The sequence below is a fragment of the Ceratotherium simum genome, chromosome 1 (assembly GCF_057802395.1).
Source record: "Ceratotherium simum simum isolate JZ-2026a chromosome 1, ASM5780239v1, whole genome shotgun sequence".
Classification (NCBI taxonomy): domain Eukaryota; kingdom Metazoa; phylum Chordata; class Mammalia; order Perissodactyla; family Rhinocerotidae; genus Ceratotherium; species Ceratotherium simum.
This window is the reverse complement of record NC_141900.1, coordinates 18,951,718-18,972,430: the sequence shown is the minus strand read 5'-3', so window position 1 is coordinate 18,972,430 and position 20,713 is coordinate 18,951,718. Positions and strand designations below refer to the sequence as shown.

At 38.7% G+C, this 20,713-nt stretch overlaps 1 long non-coding RNA gene across 1 annotated transcript in view; it reads right to left on the bottom strand.

The window, feature by feature from the left end:
• Positions 1 to 16,922, bottom strand: part of LOC147918151 (uncharacterized) — a 52,997-nt gene extending 36,075 nt beyond the window's left edge. Inside the window, exon 1 of the long non-coding RNA XR_015553042.1 lies at positions 16,766 to 16,922. This is a non-coding gene — a long non-coding RNA (uncharacterized LOC147918151). The remainder of the gene's footprint in view (positions 1 to 16,765) is intronic.
• Positions 16,923 to 20,713: the final 3,791 nt, after the last annotated feature.

Below are 20,713 nucleotides of genomic sequence, written 5' to 3'. Positions count from 1 at the left end.
ATCATAATTTATTTTTCAAATAAAAGATTGCTTTTATAATTTTTAAATGGTTTTGAAGTCCTTTTCTGGGCATCTGATCTTTTATCCCCTGTTTGGCATGATGTTCTCTTAATTTGCTATGTCTTTGAAAAACAGTTCCAGCATTACTGTTTCCTAAGAAGTCTGGGGTCATGACAGAATGAGCTGGCTAGCAGAGTTTATTTATAGCTTAGAGGTTCGGATCCAAGCTCCACAGCAAACAGTAACGCCAAACTTCTCTTTCCTGCCCTGACACTTTTCTATGCTTGTGGGCAAACCGTCCTTTTCAGGGAACATCCCATCTATGAAATGTTTGCTTAGCTACAAGTATTTCTTAGCTCCCTAAGCCAAAGTGGAGACTTTAACATCCCTGGATACAAAACTCTGAGAGGTCCTTCCAGCACGCGTGTGTTTTGTGAAGTGAACAAGGGCATCTGTGGGAGGCCATCTGGAAGGAACGAAGGTTCTGAAGATCACTTGGGAGTGTTTTGAATCTGAAAAACTGCATGTACCTCCGAAGTGCTGGGGTTCATTTAAAAAAAAAACACCTCTTTTCTACAAACTTAAATCATTTTTATTTAAAATTTCAGGCCAAAAATGGAATTTGCCTGTCTTTTGAAATCTTCTCCTAAAGAACATGTGCCTGTAACAGGGCAGAAGCACAGAAGGTACCTCTGATTTCTCCTTCGCCCCAGCTGCACACGCACCCAATGCTGCACGATCTTTCCTGCATCCGTTTCCCCACCGTTTCCTTCCTTCATCCACAGCCAGGACGCACTCAGTCCAGCTGTAGGAACCAGGTGAACTAGCTCTCTTTCTGTTGCTGCTATAACAAATTACCACAAACTTAGCGGTTTAAAATAATACAAATTTATTCTTTTACAGTTCTGGGGGTCAGAAGTCCCAAATGACTCTGATGAGGCTAAAATAAAGATGTTAGTAAGGCTGTGTTCCTTCTGGAAGCTCCAGGGAGAATCTACTTTCTTTTCTCTTCCAGCTTCTGGAGGCTGCAGGCATTCCTTGGCTCAGTGCCCCTTCTCCCATCTTCAAAGGTCATCATTCCAACTCCTGCTCTGTCATTCCATCTCCTTCTTCTGCCTTTGACTCTCCTGCCTCCCTCTTATGAGGACCCTTGTGATTACACTGGGCACATCCAGATAATCCAGGATAATCTCCCCATCTCAAAATCTTTAGTGTAATTACATCAGCAAAGTCCCTTTTTGACGTAGAAAGCAATATAGTCACATATCTCAGGGATTAGGATGTGAATGCTTTTGGGGAGGAGAGTCATTTTTCTGTCTACCACAGGTCCTGAAGCTTTCTAGCCAAGCACGCTTCTGATCACTTCCTCCTTTCACTGCTAAAATATAGTGAGTTGAATTGTGCCCCCCCACTCTGGCCAAATTCATGTCCATCTAGACCGTCAGAATGTGACCTTGTTTGGTAATAGGATCTTTGCAGATGTAATTAGTTAAGATGAGGTCATACTGGAGTAGGGTGGGCCCTAAATCCAATACGACCGGCATCCTTATAAGAAGAGGAGGTTCAGACACAGAGACACACCGGGAAGAAGGTCACGTGATGATGGAGGTAGAGACCGAAATGATGAAGCCACGAGCCAAAGAATGCTGAGGACTGCTGGCAACCACCAGAAGCTAGAAAGAGGCAAAATAAGATTTTTTTCTAGAGGCTTCAGAGGAAGCATGGCCTTGCTAATACTTTGATTTCAGCCTCGTGGCCTCCAGACTTGTGGGAGAATAAATTTCTGTTGTTTTAAGCCCCCCGCTTGCGGCAGTTTCTTTTACAGCAGCCCTAAGAAACTAATACAGATGTGTTAGAAAAGAGGCACCCTCTTTTGTTTAAGCACCAGGTTTTATTAAGAGACAGTTTGACTGACAGGTCAGCTGACCAAGCCCTGAAAGCTTTTTTTGTTCCATTTATAATGTACAGGGGTCTTTGCAGATTATTGGCTCTGTGCCTGGGGCTTCTCATTTGAGGACCTCAGACTGTCTTCTAGCACATGGAAAGTCAAGAACAGTCTAGGTCAGGGGTCGGCACACAGTTTCTGTAAAGGGGCAGATAGTAAATATTTTAGACCAAAAGGCAAAATCAAGGATACTATATAATCACTTATGTAACAAGAAAGAAACCAAATTTCCACACATTTTTTACTGACAAAATTCAAAATATAATAATAATTCAGTACAACTTTTTTATAGCATAGGTCTATAATGAGAAGAATGAAATTCTTTGTGGGGTGATAACATTTCACTTCATTGGGGTTCAAGTGTAATCGGCCTATTATCAACATGGGTTGCTAATGCTCATCTGTTAATGCTGACCTACAATGAGATTTTGCCTCATTGAGTATTTCAATTCAAAGACAAATATTGCATCTTTGAAAATGGCTTCTCACACAGAAAAGTATTGCCAAATACTGATATCAATTCATGAGCATATGATTTTAATTGAGCATATTGATCACTTGAAAGGCATTTATGGCATTCCATTAAATTTCTATGTTGATAGTTGTCTTTTAGCATACCCTTAAATTGCAGATTCATCACTTCCAATGGAAGTTAGGTGGAAGCTCCTCAACTGCTCAGTTAAATGGGTTTTGAAATATGGAGATTTTCTTTCCACTTGCATTGAAGTCCAAAAAATGCTGCTGGAACTGCAGTTTGAACTCAGAAAATATATCCACTGCAAACTTATATGGAAATGGAGATCTCACCTCTTGTTTTATCTTCTGACACCACTGGAAGTGAATAAGGCAGCTTGACATTCAAACCATGTTAGTTGTCGAAATGACTTTACAGCAGTGTAAGTTTCTCATATGAGCGCTGTTTGGCCTTATTATTTTAGGTTGAGTTCATTAAGAAACATCAAGTGTGTAGCAAAAACTAATTTCCCAAGCCATTCAGTGTTCACTAGTAGTGGCTGAAGGCAGTTCTTCTCATTTAAAAAAATTTCAATCTTAGCCCCATGCTCAAAAAATCACCCTAAAACTTTACCACTGCCATTGAACTGCTGGGTGGCACAAGTCAGGATGTTCAGCTTCTTTTTCTGGCAAAAATTCATGAAACTGACTATGGTCAGGTCCATGAGAGCAAATGAATTCACCAACAGAACTACTGGATCAGTGACGCATGACAGATCCAAGTCTTTTCTGCAAAGTACATGCTGATGAATAACACGATAAATAACCACAGGCTTTAAATACCTTCCATTTTCTCAAACTTTGTAAATTTGTCCAACTAAGCCTTTACTGCTCCACACGTAGCTTTACTGCTATCAACTGTAACACTTGTTAGCAGATTCCACCTCAAGTTGTACTGAATTAGCTTTCTCAAATTCTTTGAAAATATTCTCACCTGTAGTTGTTCCATGCAGTCACTTCAAACTCGGCGTTGACTCCTGGAATAAACAGCATCCACCGAGCAGAATCAGTAATATCTGTCGGCTCATCAAGAGCCAAGGAAAACAACACCAAAATATTTGTCTAATTTCTTAATTGACTAATGACGTTGCTCCCAATGTCTTCAACTCTCTGAGCAACTTTTCTCACTGAAAAGGTAAAAGTCTCAAACAAGTTTATTTTCTCTGGACGCATTTCTTTGCTGCAATCAATCACAATTTAGTTAATTCACCATTGGCAAACAGCTTTCCTTGGTTGGCTAACAAATGGGCCACTCTGAAACTTTCTTTGGCTGCAGGCTCATTTTCATTTTTTATTTTTGTGAAGAAATTCTGCTGTAATGAGAAATGCTGTTTAAGTTTTTCTATTTTTCTAACCATTGCTTTCCTGTGAGCTGGGAATATTGTGATGATTGTTTGGTTATGTTGATATATATTGCATTCTTTTGGCACAACTATAATGTCATTGTATAGGAAGCAAAATGCTTTGCCCTCTAATTCTATTACAAAATAATTTACACTGCACTGTGTCTTAAAAGCATGATATTCAAAGTCCACTTTTCCTTCCTTGTTTTGACTTGATGGGTATTTACTATAAATTGAAGTAAATAAATGGGAGGAGGGAGAGAAAGAGAAGGGAAAGAAGGAAGGAAGGAGAACGTGAAGGAGGGAGGGATGTCATCATACGACATTTGAAACACTGTTGAATTATAACTGCATCACTGCAATTTGCAGTGTGCCAAGCATCAGTCCACAGTGATGAGAGTGCCATATACAGTCTATCACAACTACTCAATTCTGCCACAGACAGAATTTCTATGTGCTTTTCTTGAAAGCACATAGACAATATGTAAATAGATGAGTGTAGCTGGGTTTCAATAAAACTTTATTTGCGGACAGTGAAATTTGAATTTCATATAACTTTCATCTGCCATGAAATATTCTTCTTTATTTTTTTTCCAATTATTTATAAATATATAAATCATTCTTGGGGCTGGCCCCGTGGCCTAGTGGTTAAGGCACTAGGTTTGGTTCCCAGGTGTGGACCTATACCACTCATTGGCGGCCATGTGTGATGGCAACCCACATACAAAATAGAGGACGATTGGCACGAATGTTAGCTCAGGGTGAATCTTCCTCAAGCAAAAAGAGGAAGATTGGCAACAGATGTTAGCTCAGGGTGAATCTTCCTCAGCAAAAAAAAAAAATATATCATTCTAGCCTGGGGCCATACAAAAACAGGTAATATGCCAGATGTGGCTGGTGAGTTATAGTTTGTTGACTCCTCCTTAGGTCACTAAGTCATCTCCAAAGTTTGTCCAGCTCAATATCATAAGATGCCCTTGAGAGAGTAGTCATCTTGGTCACTTCCCTTGCACAGAGCACCTGTATACTACTGTTTACGTGAATATTTCAAAGAAGGAGCTATGAAATTTGTTTTAAATTGAACTTTCTTTATTACCACTTTGTCTATTTTTTTTTTTACTTTTGCTGAATTTATTCTTACTTAATTTTATTTCTGTTTTCTTATTGCTTACTTTTTTTAAGTGGCAGAAAGCACACAGTTGGGAGCTATAGTGCATTACATTACCTGGGATCTGCCCAAAGGAGGTTTCTTCTTTGACCTATTCATGCCCACAAATATACACCCCATGGCAGTCCCAGAGGGTTCCCAATCCCACAGATGACCTAAGAACAAAAAGTTCTAAGACAGATCAGTAGTTGTCAGGGGTTGGGAGTAGGAGAGAGACTGACCACATGAGGCAGCACAGGAGTCTTGGGGCTAAGGGGACTGTCTGTATCTTGATTGTGGTGATGGCTATATCATTCTATCAAACATAGAACTTTATACCAAATGAGTGAATTTGACTGTGTGTAAAGTTTAAAAGTGAATCATAAAAAAAGCTACAGTGAGGACTTTTGGTTTCAGCTCTAACAGGCAAAGAACTCAGAAGTCATCACTCTCATCCTCACAACAAGATAAAAACTGAACAAATGGAAAAATCAGTGACTTTTCTTCGACCCATCAAAAAATTGAGGTCACACGGCAAACTGCCACCCCAAAACTAGACAGACAGGAGAACACAGAGAATTGAGGTTGAGATCAGCTTACCGGGAGAGGAGCCACTGGAGCCAGTGACTGGCAAGAACATTTAAACCATAATCAATGAATTGCTGGAGGCTGTGTTTGGACTAATTTGGGAGTTAAAACCTCTGGGGGCCCAGTGTTAGAGGAGCCCCCAGACTTTCATGGGTTTTACCTCCAGAAGCCCCATCTGGTTCTCAAGGTAAAGATTAAAGAAAAAAATTCCCTTAAGCTTCTGGCAGGGGGAGGGAAAAAGTAAACATTTTGAACTACACCCAAAGCTCTTCCATAATAAAAACCTGCCCTGAAGGGAAAGTCTTTTACCAGAGACTTAGCCCACCTGGGGGGAGGGCAATTAGACAACGCCAGCCCCTCTAGCCTTCCTGTGTCACATAAGGGGAGGAAAAAAAGCTAAGAAATGCTTCTGAAGGTCATAGATCAGAGACTCAAACCACTAAAAAAATTCTAAATTAAACACAAGATTATAGAGTGCTTTCCTCGTCAACATCTTACCACCACATCAACAGGACTCCAGTATAATAATAGTAGATTACAACTGAGAGAGACACAAGACATAGACCCTATTTAAGAAGGTATTCTTAGGGAAACCCAAAGACAACAAGGGAGGAAAAAAAGAAACTGAAGCCTCCAGAACCTACAGCTACAGCAAGCATTAAACACAGCCCAGCTCCTACCCAGATTAACATAGAGCCTCAAATAAAAGCCTGATTATCTCAGTTCCTATTATCAGATACATTATGTCTGGCTTTCAACAAAAAAATTAAAAAGCACATTTACTAAAAGGCCAGAAGAAAAAAAACAGTCTAAAAAGACAAAGCAAGCATCAGAAGCAGACTTAGAGACAACACAGATTTTGGATTTAAAGACAGGGAGTTTAACTATGATTAATATGTTAAGGGCTCTAATGGGAAAAGAAAGCAAATAATATCCAAGAACAGATGGGTAATGTAAGCAGAGAGATGGAAATTGTAAGAAAGAAAAAATACCTTACCTATAGAGAAAAAAAGATAAGAATAACATAGGATATCGCTTCAGAAACCAGGCAAGCAAGAAGAGAGTGGAGTAAAATATTTTAACGTGTTGAAAGGAGAAAAAGCATCAACTTAGAATTCCATATCCAGCAAAATTATCTTTCAAAACTGAAGGAGAAATAGAAAGTTTCTCAGATAAACAAAAACGTAGGAAATTTATCACTAGTAGACCTGCCTTGCAAGAAATGTTAGAAGAAGTTCATCACAGAGAAGGAAAATGATACAGGTCAGAAATTCAGATCTACACAAAGAAAGGAAGAGCATTAAAGAAGGAATAAATAAAGATAAAATAAAGTCTTTTATTTTTCTTATTCTTAATTGATCTAATAGATAACCATTTGTTCAAAGTAATGATAGCAGCAACATATTGGGTGAGTATAGCATGTGGATAAGTGAAATAGATGACAGGAATGTTATAAGGGATGGAAGAGAGGAATTGGGAATACTCCATTATAAGATACCTGTACTACCTGTGAAGTGGTATAGTGTTGTTTGAAAATGGACTTAGATTAGTTGTAAATGCATATCGCAAACACTAGGGAAACCATTAAAACTTTTCAAAAAAGAAGTATTGATCTACTAAGAAAGGAAAGAAAGTAGAATAATATGAACTGCTCAAGTAAAATCAAAGAAGGCAGAAAAATAGGGAAAGATAAAAAAGAAGCAAAAGTACAAGTGCAATGAATAGAAAAACAGTTAAAAATATGGTAGATATGAATCCAACTATATCAATAATCACATCAAATGTGAATGGTCTAAATACACCAATTAAAAGTCAGAGACTGTCAGAGTGGATAAAAAAACAAGACCCAACTATACGTTGTCTACAAGAAACTCATTTTATATATATGTAAAGACACATTAAAAGTAAAGGGATGAAGAAAGATATACCATGCTAACACTAATCCAAAGAAAGCTGGAATAATTACATTAATTTCAGACAAAGCAGACTTCAGAACAAGGAAAATTCTGAGGATAAGGAGGGGCATTATATAATAATAATGGTATCAGTTCTCCAAGAAGACATAACAATCCCTAACTTATATATACTCAACAAGAGAGCATCAAAATACTTGAGGAAAAAACTCATATAATTGCAAGGAGAAAGAGAAAAATTCACTAGTATAGATGGAGACTTAACACCCCTCTGTCAATAACTGACAGATCCAGAAGGTAGGAAATTAGTGAGGATACAGCTGAACTAAACAGCAGCATCAATCAACTGGATCTAATTGATATTTATATCAATAGTTCATCCAACAATAGTTGGATAAACATGCTTCTCAAGTTCACATAGAACATTTACCAAGATAGACCACATTCTGGGCCATAAAACACATCTTAACAAATTTAAAAAAATAGAAATCATACAGAGTATGCTCTCAGGACGCAATGGAATTAAACTAGAAATCAATAACAGAAAGATAGCTGAAAAAAGTCCCAAAATATTTAGAGATTAAATAACATACTTCTAAATAACACATGAGTCAAAGAAGTCTTGAGAGAAATTTAAAAGTATTTTTAACTAAATGAAAATGAAAATACAACCTATCAAAATGTATGAGATGCACTGAAAGCATTGCTTAGAGTGAAACTTATAGCATTGAAGGTATATATTAGAAAAGAAGAAAGATCTAAAATTAGTAGCCTAAACTTCCACCTTATGAAACTAGAGGAAGAAGTACAAATGAAGACTAAAGCAAGCAGAAGAAAAGAAATAATAAAAATTAGAGCAGAAATCAATGAAATAAAAAACAGGAAATCAATAGAGAAACCAAAAGCTAGTTTTTTGAAAAGATCAATAAAATTGATAAACCTCTAGCCAGGCCAACCAAAAAAAAAAAGAAGGCGCAAATTGCTAATATCAGAAATGAAAGTAGGAAACCACTACTGATTCCGTGAACATTAAAAGAATAATAAAAGAATGTTATGAATAACTCTATGCCCCAAAATTTGGGGCATTAGATGAAATGGACCATTTTTTTAAAAGGCACACACTACTAAAACTCACACAAGGAGAAACAGATTATCTGGATAGGCTTATATTTATTATGTAAATTTAATCAAGACTTAATAACCTTCCAAAAAAGAAAGCATCAGGCTCACATGGTTTCATTGGTGAATTCTACTAAACATTTAAAGGAAAAATGATGCTAATTCTGTACAATCTCTTTCTGAAAATAAAAGCAGAGAAAACACTTCCTAACTCATCCTAGGAGGTCAGCATTAACAAAACCAGCTAATAACAAAATGAGATAAAGACATTATAAGACACGAAAACTACAGACCAATATCTTTTATTTACATAGATGCAAAAATCCTCAATAAAATGTTAGCAAATCAAATGCAACAATGTATAAAAAGAATTACATACCATGACCAGGTGGGATTTATTGCAGGTATGCAAGACGGCTTCAACACTTGAAAATCAATTAATGTAATCCATCACATCAGCAGGCCAAATTAGAAAAGTCATATGATCTTAACAATAGATGTGAAAAAGCATTTGGCAAAATCCAATACCCATTCATAAAAAATAAAAAAAAAAAATCTCAGCAAACTAGGAATAAAGGGAGAATTAATCAACTTGGTAAAGAACATCTATAAAACAAAAAAAACCTATAGCTAGCATCATATTTAATGGTGAAAAACCGGATGCTTTCTGAAATCATACTATAGCTGATTATGAAGAAGCCAGGTAGGTGGAAGACACCCAAAAGATCACCTTCCCTGTAGTACCATCATGGGCTTATTTACAAAACGAAAACACCTGTTGGTTCTACCCCTTTGTTTATCATCACTTCTTAGAGCAGGATCAATGGCCCAGAATTAAATCATTCCCTTCCCTCATCCCTCAAACCATTTCTTTGGACCCTCCAAGCAGTGATCCCTTCTTAATCGACCTTTTTACCTACCTATGATATTACACACCCCCTCTTCCCAAACCTTCAGCCTTCCAAGTCCACACCTTCCAAGATGCCCTCCTTAACAACTTCCTCATTTAAGCTATCCTCACTCGCAAGACACAATCAGATTCTGTGCCTTCCCTACATAAAAACATAATCAGCCTGATTTTGAATAAAACAATTCATAAACAGGACACTTGCTCCTTCTTCCCTATCCCCGCCTCACAGTGTAGCACTTCAGAGCCTGTATTAACTGAGGAAGATGATGATGTAGCAGCACACGGAGAACAATTCTCTTCTGTTGAAGCTTTTCTGGTTCTGCTCTCACAATAACAGTTGACTGATTAACAGCTTGTGGTCCCATCTTTAACTGGGAGCAAGAAAGTACAACCAGTCACGCATTCAGAATATAAAATCTCAGACGCTGAACAGTACCTCACATTGTCAGAGGGAGGTCATGTGCCCCCTCTGAGTTTACTCAGAGCTACTCAGAGTTAATGATGCATTACTCACAGCCAAAATATTACCTGCAAGTGGCATTTCTGTCTTTATATTCGGTCGCTTTTTAATGCAAATGAGAGTTGCATAATGGATGATGCTACAAATCTTAAGTTCTTAGTCATTTGTTTAGACTCAAGTTTCAAAACCCTGGCTGTCTAGACAGCTACAACTGGCTGAGTGCAGGGAGTTTCCAATTTCCATCAACGTGAATTGATGGGAAGCGTCAGCTGAGGAAACCAGCCCGAAAGCATGAGGTTGCTGGAACCCCAAGGATAGGCCGTCAGCTAGCTGAAGAGTCACTGGGAAGAAGTTAGCTGCAGACGGTTCATATACAGGAGCTTCTTAAACAGAGCTTTAATATAGACTCCGAATAATAACAATAAATGGCAGGAGAAATAAAACAAGACCACAGCAATGACGGCAATCTGTGCAGTAAGGAAGACACCAGAGAGATAATGTATGCTTGCACAAGTTGTACACTTTACAGCTCTTGGTGGTGCCATTCTCATTATAGTCCAAGTAAATTATGCCTCCCAGAGTTGTGCAGTGCACAACTAGTGCAACCATAAGCAGCAAATCTGAAAACATTCCAATGCTGGTATATAACAGCAAATGCATGCCCACAAAGAACACAAATTTTATGTCTAAAGTTTTAAGCTTTATAAACTAGATTTATTTAAAAGAAAAAAATCAGTAAATTGAACTTCATCAAAATTACAACTTTTGCTGTTTCAAAGACATTGTTAAGAGAACAGAAAGACAAGCTACAGACTGGGAAAAAATATTTGCAAATCATATATCCAGCAAAGGTCTCTTATCCAGAATATCAAATATTTAAGTACATGAAAAGATGCTCAACATCGTCAGGCTTTAGGGAAATGCAAATTAAAGCCACAGTGAGGTACGGCTACACACCTACTAAAATGACTTTTCTAACAAAAGACAATACCAAATACTTGCAAGGATGCAGAGCAGGTGCAACTCTCATGCATTCCTTGTGGGAATGCAACATGGTACATCCACCTTGAAAAATAGTTTGGCAGCTTCTTATAAAGTGAAACATACACTTATCATTTGACCCATTAATCCCACTCCTAGGTATTTACTCTAGAGAAGTGAAACCTTATGTTTATACAAAAACTTGTACACAGATGTTTATAGCAGTTCTATTCATAATCGACAAAAACTGGGCATAACACAAATATCCTTCAGGAGATAAATGGTTAAACAAACTCTGGTATATCCATATAACGGAATGCTACTTGGAAAAAAAAGAATGAACTATTGATATATGACTAACATGGATGTCTCTCAAACACATTATGCTGAATGAAAGAAACCAGTCTCAAAAAGTTAAATACAATAAGGTTCCATTCATATGATATTATAGAAAAGGCAAAGCTGTAGGGAAGGCGATGGGTGGTTGTCAGTGGTTAGGGGTGGTGGAGGGGTTGACTACAACACGAGGAAATACTGGGAGGTGATGGAACTGTTCTATATTATGATAGGGGTGGTGTTTACCTGACTCTATACATTTGTTAAAACTCATAGCACTATACACCAAAAGAAGTTATTCTTACAGTACGTTAATTAAACAACAAAAAGAATTTTAAAAAAATTCCCAAATCTGTCCTCATCTCTCCATTTCCTGCCCCCACTCTAACCCCTATCACTTTTACCTGTCCTGGACTACCTCAATGACTCATGACTAGATTTCCTCCCAATTACAATCTTGAAGTCTGGTTTTTTAATTAATTAATTATAAAATATTTCTATTTACAAAATATTATAAAGAAAAAAATCGGTCAGATCTAAATACCTCCTTTAGATAGGGCATGAACACCACTCCCTATGTAACCCCAACACTGAGACCCAATGTGAAAATTAAAATAAGCATCCAAAAGAATATGTGTTTGTAGTATGTTACACACTTACACCATAGCTTAACAAAAAAAAAAGAAAGCTTGACGATAGTGCTAGAAATAGAGGGTTTTTTCTTACATCCAGCCAATTTTGATCATGTGTGGTTTGTTTCCGTGTCTGCTACCCTAACCACCATGCCCACTATCTCTAGCAAGCGCTAACCTAATCCTAGTTAAATTGAAATTCTAGCTGTTTCAACTCAGTAGCTTCTTTGGCATATTGCCTTTGTCATGTGGACCTGGAGCAAAAGTCAGGGAAAGAATTAACATGCTAGGCCTGGCTTGACAATACTAATGCCTGGCAAAGAGCGGCAACCTCCCAGAGATAACATCTATTAGACAATTAATTGGCTATTTAGGAAACATGAGCCAGAAAAGAGAAGAAATAGAACTTCCCAACGGGATGCTAAAAAACAAAAATGCGCTGGAGTTAAAAATTGAAAAAAAATTAAACAAAAGAATTTTATCCAGATGTTATTGCAGGTATTTCTGGATTGACTAGATGAACCTAAGGTGAATGATTTAAAAAGAAACAAACAAAAATTTTAAAATATGCACCAGTATAATTTAGCAGGTAATGAGAGTTGCAGAAAACTACCTTCATGTGGAAATAATTAGTATGCCGTGGCTACTCAGAGGAGCTGCATTTATTGCTAATAACTGATGCCCAGGTGGTGCGGATCATTCTATCACCCAAAACTAATTAAGGGTCTTAAAAAGGAGAAGGGAACCCACACAGGGAGACAGAGACGGCTGAACAGATGGGGTGGTTCAAGGGCTCAGTGAAATGGGAGGCCTTCATCGCAAAGTGAACCATTAGCCTGAAGATTCAGGCATGCACGAACACACGGCCTCCAGGCCCCCCGGCATGAGAGCTGGGGAATATTAGGGAGCAATGAGATGAGCTGACAGTTATGCAGCACTTCCGCTGTGCCAGCACATTACCTGACAGAAGCCTCCCAAGCACCCCTGTTTGCAGAAGAAACTGAGGCTTAAGGAGGCTTTGTAAACTGCTCAAGTTCACCCAGCTAAGAAAGTCACGGAGCTGGCCTTGAAACCCAGGCATTCTGACCCCTCAGCCCATGACCTTAACCATGAGGTACTATATCTCAATTACACAAAATCCAGCTTTGGCGACCCTTTTGCCATCTCTGATACCAGATTCACAAGTACAAGTCTTGGCCCATGTTCAGAAATGTTCTACTTGCAACCCTCTCTCTCCACCCCAAATCAGAATTTACTTGTTTTCAGAATTCTGGTCTCTGAGCTGGAATAATATGAAAAATAAATTTTAAAATAATAAATGGTTAATATATTAATATGTTATCCCTTGATCTTAGCAATATATTTACAAGTATCAGAAATATAATGTTACAATAAAAGACATAGCTCTAATTTCACACATGGAGGCCAAACCCTGGAGGAGTTTTGGGGCCAGCACATGTTCTTCCTTAGTCATTCATCCTTACCCCATAAAGAGGTGCCTGCTGCATCTGTGTGTAGGTTTGCTGGTAAGTTTCCTTTAGGTTGCAAGAAACAGCGACCCACTCAAGATGTCTAAAGTAATGGAGGTTTATTGTAAGGGCAGATGTGGAAGTAAAAAATACAGGATTCTCAACCACTGGACTAGACCACATATAAGAGGAACCACAACAGAGCCAGGCCTCTCAGGCTCTGCAGTGTGGTTCAGAAATCGACAAATGGGTAACTGAGGTATCCATCACCCTCTCAGCAACATAATCTGATGATCCCTCTTTCAGAGGCCAGCTTCTCTCAGTCTCTGCTTCTACTGCACTTATTTTCACTGTCTTTCTTCACCATATTGTCTGTTCACTCAAAACTTCTGCTTACTCATGCTAATTGTAGAGACATATAGAAAATATCAGAGGAAAAAATAAAATAACCACCATTCAAGCATATCCTTCAATATTTTATATATTTATATATATTAAAACAAAAAGGTCTATTCAACAAATAGTGCTAAAACAAGAAAAAAATGAACCTCAACATTACACAAAAATTAATTCAAAATGTATCATAGACCTAAACCTAAAAGCTAAAACTGTAAAATTTCTATATAAAAACATAGAAAATCATGGTGACTTCGAGGCAGGTAAAGGTTTCTTAGGTAGATCACAAAAAACATAAACCATAATCATTTGTTGTGACAAATGAGCCATACTATGATTAATAAGAGAGAAAGTTGGGTGTGGGGTGTAGGGAAACTCTCTGTGCTATTTTTGCATTAGTTTTTATAAATCTAAAACTATTCTAAACTAAAATGTTTATTAAAGGAAAGCATGAATCATAAAATTAAAAATAGTTAAGTTGATAGATTAAAAACTTTTGCTCTTTAAAAGATACTATATGAAAATGAAAAGATAAGCTATAAACTTGGAAAAACATTTACAAATCACATATCTGACAAAGGAATTGTATACAGCATATATAAAGAACTCTTAAAACTCAATAATAAGAAAACAAACAACTCAAATTTTAAAAGATTTAAATAGACATTTCACTAGAGAAGTTATATGGATGACCTATAAGCACATGAAAAGATGCTTGACATCAGTCACTAGGAAAATGAGATACCATTACACACCTATTAGAATGGCTAAAACTTTAAAAATGGACAATACCACAAGCTTAGAGGATGCAAAACAATTAGAACTCTCATTGCTGGTAGGAACGCAAAATGGTGCAGGCACTTCGAAAAAGAGATGGGCAATTTCTTAAACATATACTTACCATATAACCCAGTAATCCTTCTCCTAAGATTTTTACCCCAGAGAAATAAACACATTACATCCTGTACACAAATGGTTCATGAGCATCAGAAACCGGAAACAACCCAGATGTCTATGGACTGGTGAATAAGCACATTGTGGTATGTTCATACAACGTGATGTTGCTCCACAATAAAAAGAATGAAGTACTGATGCACACAGCACACATGAATCTCAGAAGTGAAAGAAACCAGATGCAAAAGGCAACATACTGTATGATTCCATTTATCTGACATTCTGGAAAATGCAAAACTATAGTTTGCCAGGGACTGGGAGTAGAGGGAGGGTGCTGACAAAGGGGCAAGAGGAAATTTTGGGGTGGTAGAGTCTATATCTTGATAGACATATTTGTCAAAACTAATCAAAGTATATACCCGAAAAGGGAAAATCTTATTGAATGTAAATTATACCTCAAAATGTTTTAAGGTATTTGATTGAAAAATAAAATAAAACTGGGAATATATCTTCTATATTACTTCATATACTGCTTCTCTTTTTCATTTAACAACAGAGCACTAAAAGTGCTATGAAAACATGACTTTAATGATGACATAAAATTGCCTGGGTATATTTTACACAATTATTGTCCCATTATTGGATGTTGTTTATTTCCAATTTTCTTACATATATTCTTACATGAACATCCCTGGACACCAATTTAGCCTTTCATCTCTGATTATTGCATTAGAACAAAACTCTAGATGTGAAATTACTGAGCAAAAGGGTATGAGCAGTAGTTTAAGACTCTGGATATTTATTGCCAATTTGCTCTCCAGAAAAGGTGGCAACAGCTTACGTGCCTATCATCACAAGAATGGGTCTATCATAGAAATCTTAAATATACTTTTTTTTTTTTTTAACATGAAGCAATCATACAAGAAAAGACTTAAAGTGTTTGAGGGAGGCAGCATCCTAATCTAGAACACCAACCTAAAACATCAGAACAACGTCTAGGGGGTAGTGAGAAAATGAACAAATCTACAGACAAGAGTATCTTCTGTGACATTTCCAGGGGCCCTTTATAATCAAAGTTTTCTTGAATAATATTTTTCCTCAAGAAGAGAGATTAGTTTTTCCATTTATAATACATTATTTGGTTTAATGAAGAACAATTAGCAAAATAATTCACCAGAATCCTATTTACATTTCTATTTTCAAGAGCAGTCACCTATTTCAACTAAGATACCCCTCTTCTTTTAACCATCAGTGCCAATGAGTAAGAATGTCGGAATTTTCATAATCATCTTTCAACGTAACAAATCCTGTATGCCACAATAGAATCCTAGGCTCACAATATTCTTTCATGTAGTGGTCACTCTCTCAAGGCATAGTTTATGCTAATGGATGACTCTCCTTTATAATAGAAACAGAAAAACCTTATTCATTAATTTTCAAGTGATCTCCCTATACAGACACTAGCTCTGCCATAACTAAGATAAACACACTGCTTACTTAACATTTTAACTAAAAAGTGATCAAAATCGAAGAACTAAACCTGAATGTTAAATTCAGTTTCAAAATATCCTCATGGTGAAGGAATAAAATTTCTGAACCCCAGCCATATGATCCTGGAGCTCTGATCATCATTTTCTATCACTGACTTGAAAGATGAACAATTTCTGTCTGAATAGCTCCATCAGAAGCTGTATTACTCATGCAGGCATGCTTTTTTTTTTTTTTTTTTTGTGAGCAAGATCAGCCCTGAGCTAACATCCATGCCAATCCTCCTCTTTTTGCTGAGGAAGACTGGCCCTGGGCTAACATCTGTGCCCATCTTCCTCCACTTTATATGGGACGCCACCACAGCATGGCCTGACAAGCGGTGCATCAGTGCGCGCCCAGGATCCGAACCGGGGCCGCCAGCAGTGGAGTGCACGCACCTAACCGCTACGCCACAGGGCCGGCCCCCAGGCATGCATTTTGACTGTACAGAATTCATGTAGAATTTTAACCTGCATCATGAAACTTCGGAGTAGAAAGAACCCTGATTTGCCTGAATCCTCACAGCCACAGCAGGTCAGTAGTTGTGCTGACTGTGAACTCAGCTTCCAAACCTTGCGCTCTCCGAACTCACCCCATCCTGCCCTGCTCTCTACTCCACGTTGGTTGGGGTAACTGGTTTGCCTGTGCATTTCGGGTTTCTCCTGCCAGAATGCTTGACCTGTGAAATGAATTAAAAATCACACCAATGAAGGTGCCATTCCAAACCATCATTAATATACCATTACATCTTCCGGGATTCAGAGGAGAGCAGAGCCAACTTCTAAAATCAAAAATACACATTTAGAAGGAATTTTTTTAAAACAATGAACATCAATTTCTAGATCTAATTTTATTATTTATTATTCTTCTTCTTTAGGATTTACTTTCTTTTTTAAGGAAAATGCCCCATGATTTGAGTCATGTGAAAATGATTTGAATAGGCAATCAGAGTAAATATCACATCCCTCCACTGTGATCCTCTCTTCCTCTCTCAGACACACACACACACACACACACACACACACGCACACACACACACACACCCCTATTTCCCACAGACTGCCAGAACCTACCGAAGGTGTCCCCTCCTCCAGGCCATCGCTGATGCACAAAACTCCACCAGCACTCAGGACCAGGCTGCCCAGACGTCTTTACTAAGGCCAGCCCAGAGCGAAATGGAAGGAGGCCCTCACGCCCACTCTCCTGGCTTTTGTATCGTCTCTCCTTCCAGGTCTCCCTGCCTCTCACCCCACTCTGCTGTCACAGCCCCTTCCCCCAGCTATAACTACCTGAGAAATCTACCTCATGTTTGATTCCTACAGCAAAACACAATACAAGTCCAAGAAGGGCAAAGCCCTCCCAGGCAAATCGATCGGGAGAAAAAACACCGGATAGAGACTCAGACTATGAGGATTCTCGTCCCAGCTGTACCACTCACTAGCTGAGCAAGGCCCTATGGTTCTCTGGACTGAAACAGTAAAATGAGGGGCTGGGCTGGGTTGTTTCCAGAGGTTGTTCTAAGGTACACTTTTCAAAGTCCAGGTTGGCTGCACTTTAATTGAAATAAAGAGCCCCCAAGCATCAAAGAGTCCATGAATGATGGAGTCACATCAGGTACACCCTGGCAGCAGCTCCTCCTTCCATCGCTTCTAAGGCAAGTCCTGGGGACAGCCAGGGGGGTTGTCAGCCAAGGGTCAAGCTCCACTCTCAGAGGCCTGATAGCCCAATCTGCATTTGCCTCCAGGTTTGGGGACTCACTCAATGACTAGTCCCTTAACCAAATGCTTCTGGGAAAAGCCACTGAATGTTTGTCAAACCCTTAGGACATACAATTTTGACAAGCCTCTTCTGGTTGTTTTGCTTTGTTTAACATATCTAGCTCAAGAGTAAACTAGATTTTGAAAGAAATACGTACAATCCATCAAGATAATAGACACATCCAGGAGTCCGTTCACTGTAATTGTCCATATCCCCAAAGCACTGGATTCCACTCGGTACATAAATAGAGAAAAGAAGCAGGCAGCCATCTGCCAAATGACAATGAAAAGGCAACGGAAGGTGACAGAGTGGCCGGCCTGATGTAGAGGCTGCAAGCACCAGACATAAGAATCACTACCCGCCTGTAAGAGCCACTGGGGCAGGGGTTCACCTCTAGAACAGATCCTGGCCCACAGAGGCCCAGGCCCAATCACTTTTTGCTGAATGAAGCCATGGGTGGATAGACAAACTGAGAAGAAGAAAGCAAGCAAAGGCCGGTAGAGGTAAATCTACCTGTTCTATGGTGTCATTAGGAAAATAGGTGTTTTAGCAATGCCAGCCGGAGGGAAACATCAGAGGGCAAGAGAATGAGCGGACTTGATGGTGTTTTCTCCCGTGACTGCAAGGGGCAGCTGAGCCCTCCTGCACCTTTGAAATGTTCAGTAAGTGCATACCACGTGCTGGGGACAAGAAGTTCCCACAAAGCAATACAAGCACCAACTCTCCTCCTTTGCTGGAATGCGAACTTCCATGTAAAGACTCTCTGGGTGCCCCCGTCCCTTTCCCACCTGCCATTCTCCCCCACATACCCTGCCCTGATTTCAGGATATCTCTGGTTCTGGGTCCATTATTCCATTTTGTTTTCTTTTTTTGTCAGCTCTGTAGTTTATCTAAGTAAAACCTGGGAATTAAAACTTTATGAAGGTGTTTAGGAGGTAAAGGGGAATTAGCATGTATTCAGAACCTAGTCCACGTTGTCATCATGTCGCAGTCCCCAGAGCTGATACCTTTATAAATTGGAAGAGGCGTCTGCAGTGGGGCCTGCAGGATGCCAGGACAGAGAGGCTCCAGGATGGCAACTAGGGGGTAGAGGAGTCAGGGTTTAAAACTGCATATGACTCCCCGTGGTTCCATCTGGGGGAAGTCTGTTTTTCACTGGCTTACAAGTAACTTGAGACAAATGTTACACTAACTAACCTTCTCTTTCACCTGCCTGTGGCAGTTAGAACAGGAGGCACGCACAAGGGCTTTAGACATGAGCCAGATTGCCCCGAGATCCTCGGCCAAACTAAACAACCTAATCATAGGAGCAAAGGAATTCATTCTTTTGCTCACTCATTCATAAGCTTATTCATTTCATAAACACTGAACACCTATGCTGTACACCAGGAGAAATACAAAGGTGAACGAAACAGGCTTCTTAAATTGATTTGTCTTCCACCTAGGGATTTCACAGTCCCATAGTAGGTTCTTCCCAGAAGTGATTCATTTATTTCACTTCCTCAAAAAATGTTTATAAAGATTACTGGGGGAGTGGGATGTGACAGCTGTGGGTTCAAATCTCTGCTGCATAGACTTGTGATATCTGGCAAATTTCTTAAGCTCTCTAAGCTTTAGTTTATTCATCTATTAAATAGGAACAATTCCTACCTCATAAGATTGTTAGTTTTGCTCAAAAGAAAAACAAGCATAAAGTGCACAGAATAGTACCTGGTGAATGGTAGGGATTAAATCAAAGTTACTTTGTTCCCTCTGTTACCCCCCTATTTCTGACCATTTTGCTATCAGTCTGTACTGAGGGCAAGTCTTGTGCATCTCGGTGCTCCTAACAAGACCTAGAGCATCCTTTTGCACGTTCCAATGTTAGTGAAGTTGACCTCATTCTCCCAAATGTTTTATTCTAATATGACATTTTATGTACTAGAGCTGTTCTTTGCTTTCAACACATGTCAACGTGAAAATTTCAAATAAGCAAACTGAGACTTTCTAAAGCTTTTACATTATTACTAATAAAAGCTAACATTCACTGACTTAAAGCTAACCAAGCTGCAGCCACTATTCTAAGAGTTTCACCTACGTTAATTCACTTAACTCTTATAAGAGCTCTATGAGGTAGGTGCTATATTACACCTGTTTTTACAGCTAAAAAACTGAGGAACAGAGGGATTAAGTAGCTTGTCCAAAGGTCTGCTGCTAGTAAGAAAGCGAGGGAGGATTTTGAACCCAGGCAGCCTGGCTCCAGAGGCCACCCTGTTAACCACTGCACTACACTGCCTCTTGCTGAGGGACTCTAAGGTCATGATGATGAAGTGGTCTTGGGCCGCAAGTAGGATCCTAAGAGGTGTCATAGTTTTCAGCCAATTCATTTGATCACAAAATGCTAGGAATTCATCAAAACTTCATTCCATAGGTTTCTGTAAAAAATATATATATATTTTTTTTTTCCATTACCGATTGCTTTTGTTACACATAAAACTGAAATGACATGGCTAGTTCTTCTGTAAATTTGGGAGCCTATGTCCCGGGTTTGTCTGAACTCTATAAACACAATGCACTCATTCAATATTTACTGAGCAGTTTGCACATAGCCAGCACCACTGTAATGATAGAAAGATGAGTCCTGCCAATGAGGGATTCATGGTCTAGGAGGGGAGAAAGAGAACTACATAAGGAGGTAATTACAACATAATTGGTGTGAAGAACTATTGAGGATACATGAGGGTGAAGTCAATATCCCCCGAGACCCTTTATTGAATAAAGAAGGAACAAGTCCCTTTTAGAG